Raw genomic sequence first — 22,131 nt, 5'->3', positions numbered from 1 at the left:
ACGAGTTCCATTTCCCTTAATAACACCCAATCTTAATAAACAATCAACTATTCTGTATTGTGACCCCATAATAAACACACACACCACAAGTTATAGTCTCAGAGATGAATATCCAAAAATAACACGAGTCATGTATGCTGTTCGATACGCCCAAACAGCTTCATCAAGCTTCAAAGACCAATCTTTTCTCGATGGACACACAAATTTCTCTAAAATGTGCTTGATCTCTCTGTTAGATACCTCAGTATTCCCATTCTTCTGAGGATGATAAGCCGTATCAATGTGATGATTCGCATTATACCTTTACATCATAGCAGTGAACTTGCGGTTGCAAAACTGCGACCCATCATCACTGATTATGACTCTTGGAGTTCCAAATCTTGTGAATCTCTGCTTGTGAAGAAAATTAAGCACTACCTTCGCATCGTTCATTGGAAATGCCTTAACATCAACCCATTTTGAATCATAATCAACCGCCAACAAGATATATTGATTGTTACAAGATGAGACAAATTGCCCCATGAAGTCAATTCCCCAAACATCGAAGACTTCAACCTCGAGAAGCACATTAAGAGGCATCTCATCCCTCTTGGACATATTACCCACACGTTGACATCGATCACATTTCAAACAAACTGATGAGTGTAACACCCCCAAATCCGGGGTCGGGGATCCGGGTTGTCACGAGTTCCATTTCCCTTAATAACACCCAATCTTAATAAACAATCAACTACTCTGTACTGTGACCCCACAATAAACACACACACCACAGGTTATAGTCTCAGAGATGAATATCCAAAAATAGCACGAGTCATTTTATTCCAAAATTATGTGCAATTACACCTTAAAAGGGTTTCTGAATAGATTTACATTTCTTTGCCATTATTACAATTGATAAAGATACATAAGTCTGGTACATCAAAAGTTGAAAGCCTAGCCTATTGGTAGTTCCTACCTCAGCTACAGCGACATCAACGCCTATAGGAAACTGCGGAACGTTTCCTATCCGCTCGCGAATTGGGAGCTTGGTCCTGTTCATATTTTCTATCTGTTTTTGTGGGATGAAAGAAGAAAGCAAGGGTGAGCAACAAGCCCACCAAAATAATATGTATAGTGATTTACAATATATGAGCATTCTCATAGTACTCACGAAAGTCTTGGTCAAGAAGAAATGAACCAAGTTTGATATCTTACCGCGACCAAGTCACAAAATATTCAGTATATATGTACATATATACTTTTCACAATCTTTGAAATCCTCTGACATGTATAATATACACAGAGTTCCCGTTTATAACTGTATAAAATATCGTTGCAAGGTGATCTCATATATCTAACCTTGTCTCAACGTTTTTCCGAAAATCTTTGACATGCACAAGATAATCATTTACTAGATATAAGTTTAAAAGATGAAGTTACAAGATACTCCAATATACTTATATCCGAATACTACTTGAACTACCACCATTCAAGTTATAATCAGTTTCAAAAGTTAATCACCCAGATGAGACTACAAGATAAGACTCCCAGATGAGACTACAAGATAAGACTTGAATAGATTCAATCTTTGAAATATCATTATAAATAATGAAGTTATGAGATACTTCATTAAGTCCCGATATATATATACACCTATATATATATATACATTTCATACACTCCTTGAAAACCTCTGTTATGAAAATTATAAATAGAGTTGCAATATCCAATGAATTTTGGAAACGTATATCTTATCATAACTGTAACTATCAAATCTTATTTTTATCCCTATCCCAGTCTTGTAATTATTGAGTGGCATTTATGACACTTTATAACGCTCCATTAAGCTTTGAATTGGTGTTTTTGTACTAAAGTTGTTGGTGTTTTAATGTATTTTCTAGTGTTTTTGCATTTCAGGAATTAATCCAGAATTCAGGTGAATTAGTATTGATTTGATACTAATATGATATTGGGATGGTATCCAAGGAATAAAGCTCGTGAAGACCAACTCATTGCAGCAAGAAAAGAAGAAAATAGTAATTTTCTCCAGAAGGTCGGCGCGCCCACGCTCTCATAGCACGCGGTCGTGCCACGCTGATCAAGCGCGTGGCCGCGCCGCGCTGATCAAGCGTGCGGCCCCGCCAGGTCGGGATTTTAGAATCCTGATTCATGTGGGATTTTGATTGGAGTACTTCTACTATGCATGAGCTGCTATATATACATAAATAAAGGTCATTTTTCAGAAGGAGGCGTACCAGAGCACAAGGAGAAGGCGTAAGAAGACCATTTAGCATAATTCAACGAAGGCGAAGAAGATATAGTTTATACTTGTGATTCTTTATTCTAAGTTGTAACTTTGGATGCTAGTTTTCTTATTCGTGAACCTATTCTCTTGTTTTGTACTTGGTTTACTATTTATTTAGTATAAAGACTACTTTTATTATACCATGTTTTCATCGGAACCCACGTTGATGATGAGTCCGATTATGGGCTAATCGTTATCGTGATGTTCTAGCGGATTTATTTATGGGTTTCTTTAGTTAATTTGTTTCGATGTCTTAGTGTGTGGTGATTGTATGATAACCTAGTATTGGTTGTGCTTATTCGTCTTATGAGCGTCGTGAACTTATAAGATAGCATGTTAATCTTTAATGAAGCGACATTGAATTTAAGGATTTAGAACTTTCCATGCTAGCATAGGTTCAAGTGTTATTGTTATGTATGATTCGTAGGTAATTTTAACCATCTTACTTGCCCTATGTAATCATGATAGATAACTTGTGCATTAAGCCATTATGTTGTCAAATTCTATAGATATATAGGATCTCAATATAATTGGTGTCTATTCTGCTTCTATCTCTTTTGTGGATGTCTGGTAGTATGTTATTCGTGCACCGAAAGTTGGCGTTTAGCAGTTTCATGTTATCTGATTAGTGTCGTCACCATTGCATGCTAAGGTTAAGATCAATAAAGCTATTGAATGAAGTATTAATGAAGTTAGAATCCCATGTTTGTGTCATATATTATTCAAATCTCTTTAATCTCTTAATTTATGTTCTCTAGTATAATTCTCAATAGTTAATCATAGTTATAATCAAAACCCAAATTGTTATTCATCTTAGCATTGAATAATAGCCATATCATCGTTGCATAAGTGCATAAATCACAAAGTTAACCTAAACCAGTCCCTGTTGGAACCAACTATAAATAATTCTATATTACTTGCGATCGGGTATACTTGTGTGAATTATTAGCGCGTGTTTAGCCCTAACAAGTTTTTGGCGCCGCTGCCGGGGACTCGGTGTTAACTTTTAGTTTATGTGTTTGTCATCAGTGATCGTTAAAGCTCATTGACTCGGACATTGTTACTTACCTACTCTTTTCCTTGTCGTGTTTCAGGTACTCTAGCGAGCGTGTATGCATACACGTTCGCGGGCTAGTAAGAGAAATATGGATAAAGCCGAGGAAGAAGTTGTAGTGGAGCGAAGGGAAGTTTTTGAGGACGAAGAGAAAGTAGAAGAAGAAGAGAAAATCGAGGAACCAACTTTAATAGAGATGGGAGATCAAGCAGATATTTATAAGGCTTTGATGGACTATTCTCAGTCTAAGATTAATGATATTCAGTCAAGCATCATCAGACCAGCCATCATGGCTAACACTTTTGAGATCAAGTCGAGCACGATTCAGATGATACAGAACTCAGTTCAGTTTGGGGGTTCTCCTACAGAAGATCCCAACTTGCACATCAGGGATTTCATTGAGATCTGCGAGACTTTCAAGTTCAATGATATGACTGAAGATGCTATCAAGCTGCGACTCTTCCCATTTTCTCTGAGGGATAAAGAAAAGTGTTGGTTACATTCTCTACCACCAGGGTCTATCACCAAATGGGAGGATCTTGCTTAAAAGTTTCTCACTAAATTCTTTCCTATGGCGAAGACTGCTGCAATCAGGAATGCTCTTACTCAGTTTGCGCAGCAAACTGGAGAATCTCTGTGTGAGGCTGGGGATCGATACAAGGAGATGCTAAGGAAGTGCCCACACCATGGCATGCCTAATTGGATGATTATAAACTATTTCTATAATGGTTTAAGCGTACAATCTAAACATATGCTTGATGCAGCATCTGGTAGAGCCTTATGGGCCAAAAGCTATAATGAAGCTTATGAGTTGATTGAGCTAATGACAGCTAATGAATACCAGAATCCTACGCAAAGAATGTTTCAAGGCAAAGTAGCAGGAATTCTGGAAGTGGATACAACTACTGCTATAGCTGCTCAACTTCAAGATTTGACGATGAAAGTTGACTCTTTGGAAAATTACGGAGTTAATCAAATCACTAGTGTTTGTGACTTTGTGCGGGGGCACATGAAACTGAGCAGTGTGCTATTTCTAGCGAATCAGCTCAATTTGTGAGCAACTTTCAGAGATCACAGCAGCAAGCTCCAGCCACTTATCATCCAAATAACCGCAATCATCCTAACTTCAGCTGTAGCAACAATCCAAATGCGGCACAACAATCTTATCAGCCATACACAGCAAAGAAGTATAACCCTCCTGGTTTTCAGCAACTGCAATATGCCCCTAGGCAACAACTTCAACTACAGCAGTTACCGCAAGCTAATGAAAAATCTGAGTTAGAGGAGTTGAGGCTCATGTGCAAGAGCCAAGCTGTGTCTATCAAGACCTTGGAGAATCAGATTGGGCAAATTACTAATGCATTACTGAATCATTAACCTGGCACGCTTCCGAGCGATACTGAAGTGCCAGACAAGAAGGAAGCTCATGAGCATGTTAAAGCAATTATATTGAGGTCTGATAAGGTTACAAATCCTGAAAAAGCTAAGACTCCAGATTCTGAAGTTGAGGCTGAAGAAGAAGTGCAGAAGGAAGCAGAAGTGGAACCAAGGAAGACTACTGTTGAGCACACTCCTCCTGAGGGAAATACAGGGGAGAAACATATCTATCCTCCACCTCTCTTTCCCAAGAGGCTGCAGAAGAAAAAGCTGGATAAGTAGTTTGTGAAGTTTGTGGAGGTGTTCAAGAAACTTCACATCAACATACCTTTCGCCGAAGCTCTTGAACAAATGCCTAGTTACGCGAAGTCTTGAAAGGTATTCTCTCTAGGAAGGTGAAGCTTTATGACTTAGAGACCGTTGCTCTCACGGAGGAATGCAGTGCTGTGCTGCAACATAAATTTTCCTCCGAAGCTTAAAGATCCCGGAAGCTTCACTATTCCTTGCACCATTGGAAAATTGTCTTTTGACAGGTGTTTATGTGAATTGGGAGCTAGCATCAATCTGTTGCCTTTGTCAATCTTCAAGAAGTTGGACTTACTTGATCCAACGCCTACTTATATGACTTTGCAGTTAGCCGATCGTTCTATTACATACCCACGAGGTATTGTGGAGGATGTCTTGGTCAACGTGGATAAACTCATCTTCCATGCTGATTTTGTAATTCTTGGTTTCGAGGAGAAGAAGAAGATTCTCATAATCTTGGGAAGACCTTTCTTGGCTACAGGATGAACCTTGATAAATGTGCAGAAAGGTGAGCTCATCATGCGGGTGATGGATCAGGATGTAACTTTTAATGTGTTCAATGCCATGAAATTCCCTACGGAAAATGAGGAGTGTTTTAAGGTGGAGATGGCCGATTCCGTGGTTAATTCTGAACTTGATCGATTGCTAAGGTCCGATGCCTTAGAAAAGGCCTTGTTGGGGAATTCTGATAGCGAAGATGATGAAGGTGATGAGCACTTGCAATATTGAATGCTTCTCCTTGGAAGCGAAAGATGGATATGCCATTTGAATCTCTTGGATTGGAGGAGCTGAAAAATTCTCGAAAGCGCCTCAAGCCATCTATTGAGGAAGCTCCTACTCTTAAGCTCAAGCCTTTACCTGATCATTTGAGGTATGTGTTTTAGGTGATGCATCTACTTTTCCTGTTATCATTGCATCTGACCTTTCACGTAGTGACGAGGAGAAGCTTTTGAGAATTCTTAGAGAATTCAAATCGGCAATTGGTTGGACTATAGCAGATATCAAGGGAATCAACCCTTCTTATTGCATGCACCAAATTCTGCTAGAGGAAGGAAGCAAGCCTACTGTTGAGCAATAGAGAAGGCTGAATCCGATAATGAATGAGGTTGTGAAGAAGGAAATCCCCAAATGGCTAGATGCAGGGATCATCTATCCTATTTCTGACAGTTCATGGGTGAGCCCAGTTCAGTGTGTGCCAAAGAAAGGTGGTATCACTGTGGTAGAAAATGAGAAAAATGAGCTTATTCCTACACGAACAGTCACGAGGTGGAGAGTTTGCATGGATTATAGAAAGCTCAACAAGGCTACAAAGAAGGATCACTTCCCTCTTCCTTTCATTGATCAGATGCTTGATAGATTGGTTGGGCATAATTACTACTGTCTTCTGGATGGCTATTCAGGATATAATCAGATTTGTATCGCTCCAGAAGATCAATAGAAGACTATATTCACATGTCCTTTTGGTACTTTTGTTTTCTGAAGAATTTCTTTTGGGCTATGTGGAGCACCAGCCATTTTTCATAGATGCATGATGGCTATCTTTTCTGATATGATTGGAAATAATGTGGAAGTGTTCATGGACGATTTCTCGGTCTTTGGAACTTCTTATGATGAATGCTTGCACAATCTTGGGTTAGTGCTGAAAAAGTGCGTTGAGACCAATTTGGTTCTCAATTGGGAGAAATGTCATTTTATGGTATGCCAAGGCATCATTCTTGGTCACAAGGTTTCTAGTAAGGGTCTTGAGGTGGACAAAGCCAAGGCGGGGGATATTGAAAATCTTCCTCCACCAATTTTTGTTAAGGGAATCCGCAGTTTTCTTGGTCATGTGGGTTTCTATAGGCATTTCATCAAGGACTTCTCTAAGATTTTGAAGCCGTTGTGCAATTTGCTAGAGAAAGTTTTGTCCTTTCAAGTTTGATGACGAGTGTCTTGCCACTTTTGAGATATTAAAGAAGAGTTTGATTACGACACCTATCATAACTGCACCTGATTGGTCTGAACCATTTGAAATGATGTGCGATGCAACTGACTATGTAGTTGAAGCAGTTCTTGGGCAAAGAAAGAACAACATATTTCATATAGTCTACTATAATAGTAAGACTCTTAATGGTGCTCAACTGAACTACACCACTACTGAGAAAGAACTTTTGGCTATTGTCTATGGTTTTGAGAAATTTTGATCTTATCCACATGGGACGAAGGTGACAGTTTTCACTGATCACGCTACCATTTGATATCTCATCTCGAAGAAGGACTTGAAGCCTAGATTGATTCGATGGGTTCTTTTACTTCAGGAGTTTGAATTAGAGATCAAGGACAAAAAAGGGACTGAAAATCAAGTCACCGATCATCTCTCGCGTTTAGAGGATCCAATTGTAACTTCACAAGGTAAGTCTTTGATTAACAAATCTTTTCCCGATGAGCAGTTATTTGGAGTGCAAGCAGAAGAACTGTGGTTCGCCGACATTGTGAACTACCTTGTGAGTAATGTTATGCCTCCAGAGTTGACTTTCGCTCAAAGGAAGAAGTTTCTACATGAAGTGAAGTGGTATATGTGGGATGAGCCGTTTCTTTTTCGATATGGAGCTGACAAAATCATCAGGAGACATATTCCTTACAGCGAAACGAGGGGGGGGAATCTTGCGAGATTGCCACTCAACGGCTTATGGAGGACATTATGGTGGAGAAAAGACAGCATCTCGTATTCTTCAAGCAGGTTTCTTTTGGCCGACCTTGTTTAAAGATGCTCATTGTAATAACCCCAATTTTTGGAAATTTTTGAAACCCTTATGAATAGTGATTCTGCAGATTATGCTGAATAAGAAAACTTTTCATGCCACACTATGTAGGGGTTCTTTTATGGATATTCTGAGATTTTATTGGTACTCCATGTGATATATAAGTGTATGTAAAGATCGTCAGAATCCAAATCTGAACACTTTGATTTTTCCTGGAAATCCACTAGATACGGAAAGAATTGAGTATAAAGTAACAAGATAAAAAGGATTTAAATTAAAGGATTATAATAGAGGATCATAAAAGGAATATAATGTATTGAGAAAGGTTAAAGAAACCCAAGTAATAAGATCCCGGGTATGATCCCTCAAACGAGAAACGAGAACGAAAATTAAGCGAACCGTATAACAGATCAGCGGTCATTAGGAAAACAATTAGGAAGTTAATCAAGGAGGTTAGGGATGATGAGGTCATCCAACCAATAAGAAGAGGGCAAGTAAGGGATGATGACATCATAAGGTGACATAAGCATGACATAGGGGGGAAGGAGGTGTGGATGAATGATAACCACACAAAGTTCAAGGTTAGAAAGGTAATTAACCAAAAACAAAACAAAAAACAACCAAGCTAAGCTAAACAAATCAAAAACACAAAATCATTTCATTTCTCCCACATTTGCTCTCGGCTTTTCTCCATTTCAAGAAGAAAAATTTTCAAAATTCAAGTTCCAAGCTTCCTTAATTGGTAAGTTAATTATCTAGTACTCCTTATGCATAGATATAGCTATCCTATAAGTTTAAGCCTCCAAATCATTCACAATCTTCTCCAAGAAATCAATGAAGAAGATAATGAATAGTGATTTCAAGATTTTTAACTTGATTTTTCTTGTTTTTCCTTTAAGATCCAAGCATCCCTAAGACATCTCAAGGCTTCTTAAGGCTTCCTAGCTACTCCAATCACTTCAAGGAAGGTATAACATCTCCAAAACCTAGCTTTACTTTGTATATTAGGATGATTTTGATTTTTATGGTAAAAGAGTAGCTTGATGCTTATAGGTTTAGAGTTTGGGTTGGAGTTGTAGTGAATTGAATGTTAAATCTTGTTGATTAGTAAAGGACTTAAGTATAGTTTTAAATTCATGTTGAGAATAACATAAATTGGAGAACTTGAAGTGTTGGGTCTGTTGTAGTGTGATATGGATGGATTTTGGTTGTATTAATGAATTGGGATTGATTGGTGGTTGATTTGGAATGGTATAAATTTGGGAAATCGCGTAAACATAGCCGTCGTAATGTCCGATTTACTTTAGACTGCTTTTGTTCATAACATTAGGACCCGAGAACTCCTGCTAGGTTTTGATCATTGCCATGATTAGATAGTTCATCTTACGAGCTTCGTTTTGATATGTGGTTCGTTTGATTCCGATGTACGGTTTAGGAGAAACGACCGTTTTAAGTAACGACGTTTCGCGAACGAACCATTACCCCTCGCCTTACTTTGAAACATAGGTTAAAGACCTTAAATGATTAATTGGAGTATGAACCATTTATGTAAAGTGTAATAGGCAGTTGGTAAGACACTCGCGAAAGAATCGCCTTAAAACTCTTAATGTTTAATTTATTAAAAATGGTGGAGCCGAGGGTACTCGAGCATGTGATATGGTATATATGCATGTCTGCTTCGTAATCTTGATATATATCTGTTGGTTCAAATGCTTATTAGTTGCATAATACCTATGCTAGAGATAAGCGGTAATTTGCATTTACCCTTAGAAAAGGGGACCCCAAGGTGAACATATTTCTAAACCGGGAGTCGATGTTCCCGAGTATATTATATATATATATATATATATATATTTATATATATATGGATATAGTTTTCAAAACTATTGATCGAATAAGGTTTATTCGATAACTTTATTTTATTTAATGAATATTATTTGAATATTCATTCGAGGACTTATGACTCTGTTTATTCTATTTAATGATTATTAATTGGATATTCATTTGAGGATGTATGACTCCGTTTATTTTATTTAATGAATATTATTTATAATATTCATTCGAGGTATTATGACTCCGCTTATTATTTAATAATGTTCTTTATTTTATTAAAGAATAATGTTTCGATAATCAAACTTATTTTCGATTATTCAAATAAAGATTATACTTTCGTATAAGTATATCTTTGGTTATTTAATATCCATTTCAAGTATGAGTTTTAAAACTTCTACTTCAATTATTTTTATAAAGATTATTCTTTATGGAAATATTATTTAAATAATAATATTCAGATATTTTCTAAATATATTGGGACTGATTTATTTTAATAAATCAGCAGTACTCCAAACATTCTTAAAAATGTTTTCGAGTCTTCAAAATGATTTTCAAAGTTAGAGTGGACCCCAAAACTCATTTTTATATTTAAGATCTTCCTTTCAAAGGGGATTTAAATACTCGCTCAAAACCTGGGGGATCCGGCTCTGTGGTGTATTTTACATTCGCAACGTGGTTGCTGTTTTGAGGAAATAATTTGATTACTTGCCCAACGTCCGGGAAGTAAGTCCATCTAATTGAGTCGGCATAAGCGACAGGCCGGGGTACGGTCTATCAAAGTGTAAGTGGCTGGGTGGCAGTCGATCAACGCGTAAGAGGCCGGGTGGCGGTCCAGCACATGGTCCTTATGTGGCCAGGGTGATGACCGGTGGGGGATTCATCCATCTACTAGTAGAAAAGGTTACTTATTGGTATCTTTGCCTGATCAGCAAGATATCAGGTTTATGCCAAGGTTTTCTCCTTTCCAATTAACTATCAGGGGTTCTGGTACAACAGAACAAGAACCTTGACAAACAAGGATGACTAGGGATTCAGTTGAAGAGTTGAGACAAAGGTGGAATGTTTTCTTATGAAAGAAGCCAGTCAAAACTTATAGTGCACGGGAAAGAGTTGGGATGGATCAGATGACGAGAATCATGAATATCTTGCTTACATATCAATCTTTGAAGATGGTCCAACTCATATCTCAGGTTTCAATTTCTTGAACCACTGCAATATTTTGTTCTCAATATTCAAAGCATGATAAGATCTTAGTGTTTAAATGTTTAACACTTGCACAAACATGATAGCATCATACATAGATAATGTTGAACTAGTTCACTAAATTATTTTTCTGGTAACTAGGATTGATGTTTAACTTGTGCATGGCACTTTATATGATCTTAAATATATGTTTGAATATTTGTTGAACATGATTAATTGCTTTAGTGGGATATATTTTTTCCAGTACTTAAGACCTTTATTTATGCTTACTCTCTGTATCCTATTACAATGTGATTTATTCTTTAATCTGAATTATTTGTTAAGATGTATTAGTTTATAATTGGATTAAGATAGCTAGATGAGATATATCACAGGATTGGACTAGATAGAATTAGTGATTTATTTGTTAATTCTATTTTTTCCATATCATGCATGTCTTGCTTAATTCTTATGCGTAATGTGTCTGAATGAATGCAATGTACTCCTATTTCAATGCTTGCTTAGTTTTATTCCATGAATGCATCTCTTAGTACTTGCATTAATTATATAAAGAGCATGTTTAAGATTACAATAGGGCAAAGACTGTTAGTCCTCCTTATATAAGGTTGGAACCATTTTTCCCTATCCAAGAGACAAATTTGGCAAGGGTATTAAAATGGTCAGTCAAAGATAAGAATTAGCATGATAAGGTTGCAGCTGTTGTTATCTCTGTTTATAATAAAATCTCTAATCCATCTGGACCCAAACTAATAAGTTGGGTACCAAGAACTGGTAATCCATGTGTGAGTGCAGGACGTAACAGGTTAATTGATTCATATGTATTCTTCATATTTGATACTCAAGGCATCTGATCCAAGAAAGAGCCTCACAATAAAATGTGATCAACAAAAGCTATTCTGTCAATAATTTTTGGAGATGACAGCAAAGGTTTTCATTACGGGACAAGCTATACAGAAAAGGGATGTCATCATGGATTCAACAATTGCTATCACTGATAACAATTATTCATTGGAGTCACTGATAAAAATTGAAACATCTTTCTTGTTGAAGAATCAAGACATAAATCCTTTTATCAGACAATTCTGCATCAAAGGATAAAATGTAAATTCAATGAAGGATTAGTGTCTCATCAGAAGCAGGAAGGTTGAGAAGCTTGCTCTTCTTAGAGTAAGGAAAGAATATGCTCATGGCTAGACCGGAAACTCTAGAAAGGTGAAGTCAATGGTTTCTACTATTAAGCTTCATCTGACATAAGTTTAGCTATGGCATTGGAAGCTCTCACCCTTGAACATCATCTCAAGGAACTCTTTTGTGACAAGGGATTAGTGAGAGGACTGCCTCATCTAAAATTCAGAAGGATGATAAATGTGAGGCATGTCAGGAAGAGGAGTCAAAGACAACATCACATCAAAGTAAAGATATACCTTACTGATGATTGATGGTTACTCTTAACATAAAATTATTGTTCGTGCATTCTCAAGACAAGACAACATGGATGGTGATTGATCATATCAGAAGATCAAGCTGGAAACAACTGTAAAAGAAATGATCTTGTGGTCAGATAATGGGACTGAATTCAAGAAGCAGTTCTGATTGATATCTGTAACATCAAGAATATTTTGAGACATATTTAGCACTGGGAGCTCCATATCTAAATGGAGTGGTACAAGGGAAGAACCGGAACTTGATTAAAGCAACAAGGACAATGTCAAGCTAATCAAGACTTTCTTAATACCAAAGAGCTAAAGCAGTCAATACAGTCTGCAACAAGTAAGATCAAGCCTTGATCAGGATGTATACATGAAGACAACTAATGAGTTAATGGTCAACAGAAGCAAACACTGGATAACCTGAAAGTGTTTGGAGAGAATGTTCTACAGAAGCAAACAATAAATTATTTTTAGTTATTTAAAGATCTTGGCATTTGCAGCTAAGTTAGGATATTTTCCATGGCTACTCGGTGGAGTATACAATCTACAGGGCATTTATGGTTGATCAACAGAAGATGTTGAAAGTCTAAGTGCACAGTTCAACAACTCTATGCTCCAAGCTTTTTTAGGAGAAATTAATGGTATTGATGATTCATATCCAAGCAGTGGAATGGCAGTGTATAACATATCTCATTATTTCAATGAAGCCAGTGAGCAAGGGTAAGGACTTTAAGGAAATCCCAACAACAGCTTAGGGAGAGCAAAAGAAGGATCAGCTAGTCAGACACAACACCACATTGAAAATCAGAGGACACTAAAGAACATATCTTCTGAGACAAAGGGTTTGATGTCAATGTTATTCCCAAAGTCTAGTTCTTAAGTGAAAAAATGGTGGAGTAATGATTAGCAGGGCTACTGAGCATGAATGATTATTTCTCTAGTTTTCTATTTGAAGAAGAAACTAAGAAAGTTACAGAAGCTCTGATAAATTCAGATTGATTAGGTGATTGTAAAGCAAGATGAACTCAATCAGTCAGCAAGAAGATTGTAGGGAAGCTGATATCCAAACCAAATGATAATTTGTAATTAGTACAAGGATAACCATAAATCAAAACTGGATGACAATGGCATTGTTACGAGGGATAAGGCCAAACTGGATGCTAGGTTATTATCTGGAAGCAGTATCTAACAGAAAGCACCAGTGACGAGACTTGAGGATATTATGACATAGCAAGCACCTGATGCACATTCACATTTGGAATTGGACTCTAGTAGATGTGTACAAGTGCACTCCTAGTTGGTGAGTCAAAAGAGGAAGTCAATGCAAAACAGTTCATAGACTTTGCAGTAGCAGATCAATTGAACTATGTATATCTCTTCTTCATAAGCTCACTTCATGTTGGAATGAACTAGTATACTACTCAAGAAATCGTCAAGGACATGGTATGGCACTCTAACTGAAGTTATAGTTAAATATGAACTAGTAGAGTCGTCATATTAATAACTCTCATTATCACTAGACACAAATATAATATTATATATGTGTAGTGATATAATGTTCTCAAGATGCCAAAGTGCAAGGTTCCAAGTGGATCCTAGAGAATTCAATCTTATAGTTATTACCAAGATTATTAGATATCTTAAGGGACAATCAACTCTTGGAGTAAAGTACCCTAAAGATATTGTACTTAAAATGTTTGGCTATATAGATATAGATTATGCATGTTGCAAGAAAGATATGAGAAGCATCTCTGAAGCTGTCAACTTAAGTGACAGGAGAAGCATCTCAGGAAGCTGTCAACTTCGTGGAAGAAGATTGATTTCTTGTTTTGATAAGAAACAACCACAAATCCAACAACTATGTGGAACACTCTATGACAAGGCACCTTCACACCAGGTATCATTACTTTCGAGAGCATGTCTTTTATTCTAAGAGTTACTTGCAAAAACACTTATTAAATCACTTGTTAAAATTAATTTTTCAAGACTGGTTTGTAAGTGTGGGATATCATTCATTGCACATTAATTGGAAATCCCATATGTAAGGAATTCTTCATATAAGTTTACAAGTATCAAATCTTCAATATTTAAAGGACTTTTGAATTTATCAGTAATCCAGTACCTCATACTTAGTGCTACTATCTTGATTATCATGATTACAATGTCATATACATTTGTGATAGTTAAGTATTATAGCATTAAGTTTGAATATTATTTTAATTGATTTAAATTAATTGTAGACAATTTCATTCCATATCAGTCTCATAATTTAAATTATATTAAAATAATATGCAGCATAGTTATTTATATTTTGTACGAATAATTGTGGTACTTTTAGTATTGGTGATATTATTTAGAATTTTTGTTCTAAGTAATCAATGTTTATTTCTAAAATCACTAATATTGAAAGTTGAAGTATTTTCTAAGTTATGTGTATAAAACTCTCAATATTTTATATGCTTAGAAAACATTTCTAAAATTACTAATTATCCAGAGAGTGATTGTCATGTATATAAGCCATATATCCTATCAGTGATTATTCAAGGATAATTATGAATATTTAAGTGCTAATATCTAACTCATAGATATTTAGTATTTATTTTGGGTAGTTTGGATTATAGAAATTGAAGCAATTCAATGATTGTATTTGCTCCATAATTCAAACTAACTTAAAATAAATAAGCAGCATGATTGATTATAACTAAATTTGTCAACAGTTGATATCTAGTAAAGTGATTGTAACTAATGTGTTATAGATTAATTATGAGATTTTGGTTCTAGTGAATTTAGCAATGCTTATATCTCAAGAATTCACTAAAATCAGAATCATGATTGTAGCATGATTAGTTGTATGCTAATTTTTGACTTATATCAGTTAATGATACTTAGTAAAGAGTTTAACTATGAACTAATTGTGAAGTATTAATATTTATGACACTACTTAGAACTCCTCTAAGTAATCAATGATTATCCTCAGTCACTTATACTAATATAAAAAGCGACTTTTCTTAAGTACAACTATGGTCAATGTGGATAATACTTTATTAAAAGTAACTATATGTTGTCCAGTTAGAATAATTTCCATACTTACTTGCAAATTCCTAAACACTTTGATAATAGATGCAATAATCAATGGATCAAAGTATATGGAACTCATAATATTTTTCTAAGATTGCAAACAAGACAATATTGGTCAATATTGCTTATTTATCGAACCAGTATTGTTTGAGATATTACAGTTGTTAGGAGTTAACAAGTGTATGTTATATGAAACTCAATGCCAATGTCTGTTTTATAGATAATTGGTATTTAATTCATTGATATCTTATTTTAATATATTTGAATTATGATGTTAGACGATTTTATGTCATATCAGTTTCATGATTTGAATTATATTAGAATAAGGTGCAACATAATTATTGGTATCTAAAGTACTTGAAAAGTATCAAACGATGATATATTGTTAATATTTTGTTGCAGATAATTGTGAGATTTTAAGTTCTAGTAAATTTATATGCTTTGCTATATCTGAAAGATTCACTATAACTTGAAATTAGCAACATAGTCATTCTTATTAAGATTATTTATCAATAAACAATATTGTTGGTAATAGTTTTATAAAGATAGATTATGGAGCTTTTGACATTAATGAGAATTGCTTAGACTTTACCCTAAGTGATCAATACTTTTACAAAAACTCATTCATATTGAAAGACAAAATCTTTCTTTCTCTTCTTAATACTGTTAAGTCATTAGTCTATGTTTTTTTAAATCATTTATCTTTTTAGGCATAGAAACAGACTTATGCACTCAAACAGTTTTTAAGAGAAAAATCAAACTTCTTTCTACAGTGGTGATTGCTTACTTTATTAAAATCTTTTATAATCACTATTGTACATCATTTCTCTCAAAAGATTAAATGCATAATTTTCATTCATTATAGATCTTAAGTGCATTTTATCTCTATATTTCCATATGTTCTGTGATACAGGTTCAGCCTCCAATGGCCTTCTTTCATTTGATAGTCATGAGGTTGAAAACCCACAATTTCTATCCTGGACTGTAAAGACAAACACAGAAGCAAAACCAACACTCTCTTACCACTAAAATAAAGTATGAATGAGCGTGAGGGAGAAAGTGCCTTAGTGCACCACATAAGGAAGGTTCTAAAGTCAACCCAGCAGCTCTGTCTCCTACAAAGATGAGTAGTATTTAAACCGAGGCAACGCTAGCCCCCATACATCTTCTCAAAAAGATGTAATGACTGAAAAGGCACAAAATAGTTACTAGATTCATCCTCTCAACAGGGTATGTCTATTGAAATTTGCATATTGGCCAGGGTATCTGATATAGTGTCACCACCTCAAACATAAACAATTCTTGATGCACAAAAAAAGGTAAAGGATGAGTTGACGGAAACAAGAGTTTCGACCATTTTACGGTCAGATTCGATTGTCCAAGGTTCTTTAATGGACCAATTGCCTTTATAGATGTTAGGAGAGGATACTGATCCAATAGCCATACATCAGTGGTCAGTGTCTACCTCCCCAGGCTTAAATCCCCTGGATGCATCTGCAGATAGTGGATCTGACATAGGTGCAGATCGGCAACTTGTTGACAATGATTCAGATTTACCTGATGAGTCACAAGGAAGGAAATGTCTTCATAGATATTAGAAGGGAACTTTATCTTTATGCTAAATTCTTTGGATCATTGTTTACCTTCCCAGAGTTCAAATCTGGAACCCTAAAGGGAAACTAGCAACTTGTAGATTATGACTCAGATTCATCTGATGAGTCTAATAAGGATGGGGGTTTGCGAACTCCCATTGCACAACATGTGACCTCCTTAAAGATGGCTAAGGTGATTTTCTTTCAGGAACAGCTGGATTTTGGAGCTATTAGATGAGTGATACACTTGTGAGAATGGGTGTAAACATGAATGGAGAGAAGAGTGAAACACATGTGAGGTACACGAAACAGATTCACACACTCACAGTGAGGGAAAAGAGAAACACCATATCCCATTTCCAATCCCTAAACACTGGTTTTTGATACTTCGGGTATCGAATCTGTTTATGATTGGAACCTAACTCTTAGGGACCTAACATTTACAGACTGGATTAGAATACTTCGGGACCTAACAAGTTGGGAGCTAACAATTGGTAACAATTGGTGATCTCACATTTGGGAGGTATAAGGAGTTGGGAAGATTGGTTAACATGATGATCAATAGTGAAGTCATTCTTACAGCATTTAAAGGGACATGGTTGATCAGACTATGACTTGTTATTTCTTTTCCAACCAAGTAAAATATGAGAACTCCTTCAGACAACAGCATACATTCCTTCTCTAAGGGGGAGATAAAAGCTTATATAATAGTTTAGAGGATTCCTCAACTAAGGGGGAGAAATAGCAGGCAGGAGGAAAAAGGTAAAGTACATGTACACCATTGTTGTTTGTAACTACGGATCCTATTATACGGGAGAGGTGGTAAAATATAAGGTGATTTCCTAGTAATCAGAAGAAGTGGTTTGGTTCATCACTATTCTTCATAAGGGGATAAGTTGTTTTCTAAAAAGGGGAGTACCATTAGTTCTTATCTGCGGATCCTTTTGTACGGGAGAGGTGGTAGCCGAAGTTGATCTCCTTTAAGCAGTTGATTCTCATAGGGGAGAAGCAAGAGAAATATGCGCTTCTCAATAGGAAATGTGGTTGTACAAAAGAAGTTGTTGATGATTACTTTAAGACTGAGAAGTATTATCTGGAAGAGATTTGAAGAACCATGTAAATAAAGATGAAACTACTTGAAGATCAGTTCAGTGCTAGAGGAACAAGCATCTTTCATTTCAATTACTCAAGAAATCCGTAAATGCAGTATTTGATTCTTAAAACCAGTAGCATTATTTGAAGTCCTAGTACTTTACTTTTTCAAGTTGTTAGTTGAGTTATCCTCTCTATTTAATTTGTTTGTTAGATTTAACAATCAAATATGGGGAGATTGTTGTTGAGACTGCGTAGTTGTATGATTAGTTACGTGATAACTCAACACGAAAGCAACACTAAAACAAGACAGGTTAATAATACTACGACTACACAAGAAATCAGAAGAAATGAAGACAAGGCAAATATAAAGAATCAAAGGATTATAAGAAAGCTTGAAGTCTGTTTACAGGTCACTGAAAGAAGTTCATTAATATGATCATGCCTCAGTTAAGAATAAAGGTTAAAGACTTTCAGGGTTTCAGAAATGATAAATATTCAGTGTATAAGTACTAACAGAAGATTTCAGTGTATTAGCATTGATTGAAAATAGACAGTGTTGGAAGCATAAAAATATTAAGAATTAAAGATATGGTATAGACAGAGGTTAAAGAAGACAATTGCAGTCTTGAAGTTATACTCACCAACAGGAGTTCATTTATATGTTCAAGCGTTGGTGAAGAATAGTGAATGAAGTATTCAAGATTGTAGTAGCAATGAAGATGTTGTCTAAAGTATCAGAAAGGATTCCAGTGAAAGTATATTTGCTTATTTACAGTCAGTGTCTGAAGCGATAAAGTTGTTGCAAGCTTAACAATATAATCAAGGCTATAATACGAAGACCTGAATCGGGGTTAGTCGTCTGTGAACCAGACCAGTTGTACTAGGCGCCAACAGCTCGTGAAAGGAATATGGGTATTATTTATAGAAGAATTTTTAAGTTGAGGAACGTACTTAGATTGAACGTTTATCTGTTAAAGTACGAGAAGAGATGCGCGGGGTATACAGCTAAGCGGCTCGAGGGACTGGCGAAGCTCAAAGTTTAATTATTAAATTAAATAAATTTATTTAATGGACTTTAATATAATTTATTTAATAAACTTAAAATGATTTATTTTATAAACTTTAAATAAGTTCATTTTATAAATCTAAATTAGTTTATTTATATAAGTTATATTTAAAGTTTATTTAATAAATTAATTTAGTTACAATTTAAACTTAAATAAAAAGAAAAGAAAAAGAAAAGAAAAAGAAAATACAAAAAGAAAAAGGAAAAAGGAAAAAGGAAAAACAAAAAGAAAATAAAACAAAAAAAGGAAAAAGAAAATACAAAAAGAAAATAAAACAAAACAAAACAAAAAGGAAAAAGAAAACAAAAAATAGGAAAACAAAAAACTAACAAATGTTAGTCGCATGTTAATAAAAGTAACAACTTGTCCCAAGTTATTTATGTAGGTTGTTTTTGTTTTTTTGTTTAAGTACATGTATAGTAGTCGCAGGTTAGGAAACGTTTTTGTTTTACTAGTCGCCAGTTGAGTACAATAAGCTAGTTGCAAGTTGGTACAATAACGTCGCAGATTGAAAGGAATTTTCCTGATCTCAGCTCTCTCCTCAGCCACACATTATTGAATATAAAGTCTACACAAGTGTTGAGTGGCAATTATGACACTTTATAATGCTCTATTAAGCTTTAAAATGATGCATTTGTACTCAAGTTGTTATTGTTTTAACGTGTTTTATAGTGTTTTTGCATTTCAGGCATTATCTAGGTAATCAGGTAAATTAGCATTGTTTTGGTGCTAATTTGGTGTTAAGGTAGTGTTGGAATAAAAGCTCGTGGAAGCCGGCTCAAAGCATCAAGGAAAAAGAAGAAATCAGAAGTTTTCTCCAGAAGTACGGCGCGCCCGTGCTGGTCTAGCGTGAGGCCGCGCCAGTTTGTCAAAAATACAGCGCGCCCACACTGATGAAGCGCGCGGCCGCGCCGGGTCGGGATCATAGAATCCTGATTCTAGTTGATTTACAATTGGAGGACTTATCTGGCATGGGCTGCTATATATATTCAACTAAAGGATATTTTCAAGAGAGAGACGTACCAGAGCACAAGGAGAGCCATAAGAAGACCGTGTTAGCACGATTCAATGAAGACGAAGAAGATCTTATTTTTACTTGTGAATCTTTGTTTAAAGTTATAACTTGGATGCTAGTTTTCTTATTCGCGAACCTTACTCTTGTTTCGTACTTGGTTTTGTAATTTATTCAGTATAAAGACTATGTTAATTATACCATGCTTTCATCTGAACCCACGTTGATGATGAGTCTGATTATGGGCTAATCGTTATCGTGGGGTTCTAGTGGATTTACTTATGGATTTCTTTGGTTAAATTGTTTGATGCCTTAGTGTGTGGTTATTGTATAATAACCTAGTATTGGTTGTGCTTATTCGTCTTATAAGTATTGCGAACTTGTAAGATAGCGTGTTAATATTTAATGAAGCAACATTAAATTTAAGGATTTAGAATTTGCCATGCTAGCATAGGTTCATGTGTTATTGCTATGCATGATTTGTAGGTAATTTTAACCATTTTACTTGCCCTGTGTAATCATGATAGATAACTTGTGCTTTAAACCTTTATGTTGTCAAATTCTATAGACATATAGGGTCTGAATATAATCGGTGTCTATTCAGCTTCTATCTCTTTTGTGCATGTCGGGTAGTATGTTATTCGTGCAATGAAAGTTGGCGTTTAACAGTTTCGTGTTATCTGATTAGTGTCATCACCATTGCATGTTGAGGTTAAGAACAATAAGGCTATTGAATGAAGTATTTAATGAAGTTAGAATCCCATGTTTATCTCATATAATATACAACTCTCTTTACTCTCTTAGTTATAATTATTAGTTTAATTCGTAGTTATAATCAAACCCAATTTGTTATCGTCTTAACATTGGATAATAACCATATCATCGGTGCACAAGTGCATAAATTACATAGTTAACCAAAGCCAGTCTCTCTGGGAATGAACTAGAAACAATTATATATTACTTGTGAACGCGTATACTTGCGTGAATTATTAGCGCATGTTTAGCCCTAACAAGTTTTTGGAGCCAATGTCGGGGACTGCAGTGTTAACTTTTAGTTTATGTGTTTGTCATCAGTGATCGTTAAAGTTCATTGAATCGGACATTGTTACTTACCTACTCTTTTTCTTGTCATATTTCAGGTAATCTAGCGATCGTTTATGCAAACGCGTTCGCGAGTTCGTAGGAGAATTCTGGATAAAGACGAGGAAGAAGTTGTAGAGGAGCGAAAGGAAGATTTTGAGGACGAAGAGAAAGTAGGAGAAGAAGAGAAAATCGAAGAACCACCATTATTAGAGATGGGGGATCAAGTAGATAATACTAAGGCGTTGATGGACTATTCTAAGCTTAAGATCAATGATATTCAGTCAAGCATCATCAGGCCAGCCATCGCGGCTAACACTTTTGAGATCAATTCGAGCACGATTCAGATGATACAGAACTCAATTCAGTTTGGGGGTTCTCCTACAGAAGACCCCAACATGCACATCAGGGATTTCATCAAGATCTGTGACACTTTCAAGTTCAACGATGTGTCTGAAGATGCTATCTAGCTGTGACTATTCCCATTCTTTTTTAGGGACAAAGCAAAATGTTGGTTACATTCTCTACCACCAGCGTCTATAACCAAATGGGAGGATCTTGCTCAAAAGTTTTTCACTAAATTCTTTCCTATGGCGAAGACTGATGCAATCAAGAATGCTCTTAATCAGTTTTCTCAGCAATCTGGTGAATCTCTGTGTGAGGCTTGGGATCAATATAAGGAGATGTTGAGGAAGTGCCCACACCATGGCATGCCTGATTGGATGATTATCAACTATTTCTACAATGGTTTAGGAGCAAAATCTAGACCTATGCTCGATGCAGCATCTGTGGAGCCTTATGGGCTAAAAGCTACAATGAAGCTTATGAGTTGATTGAGCTAATGGCAGCCAATGAATACCAGAATTCTACACAAAGGATGTTGCAAGGAAAGGTAGCAGGAATTCTGGAAGTGGATCAAGCTGCTGTTATAGCTTCTCAACTTCAAGCTTTGACAATGAAAGTGGACTCTTTGGCTACT

General features: G+C 35.7%; 2 non-coding genes across 2 annotated transcripts; both read right to left on the bottom strand.

The window, feature by feature from the left end:
- Positions 1-3,924: 3,924 nt before the first annotated feature.
- LOC141681561 (small nucleolar RNA R71) lies at positions 3,925-4,031 on the bottom strand. The gene has a single exon (XR_012558995.1). It is a non-coding gene; the product is annotated as a small nucleolar RNA R71 (small nucleolar RNA).
- A 17,726-nt stretch (positions 4,032-21,757) lies between these two features.
- LOC141683098 (small nucleolar RNA R71) lies at positions 21,758-21,864 on the bottom strand. The gene has a single exon (XR_012560111.1). It is a non-coding gene; the product is annotated as a small nucleolar RNA R71 (small nucleolar RNA).
- Positions 21,865-22,131: the final 267 nt, after the last annotated feature.

This window comes from Apium graveolens, chromosome 1, assembly GCF_009905375.1.
Source record: "Apium graveolens cultivar Ventura chromosome 1, ASM990537v1, whole genome shotgun sequence".
Classification (NCBI taxonomy): Eukaryota; Viridiplantae; Streptophyta; class Magnoliopsida; order Apiales; family Apiaceae; genus Apium; species Apium graveolens.
The sequence above is the reverse complement of the archived record's forward strand: the minus strand, read 5'-3'. Positions and strand labels throughout refer to the sequence as shown.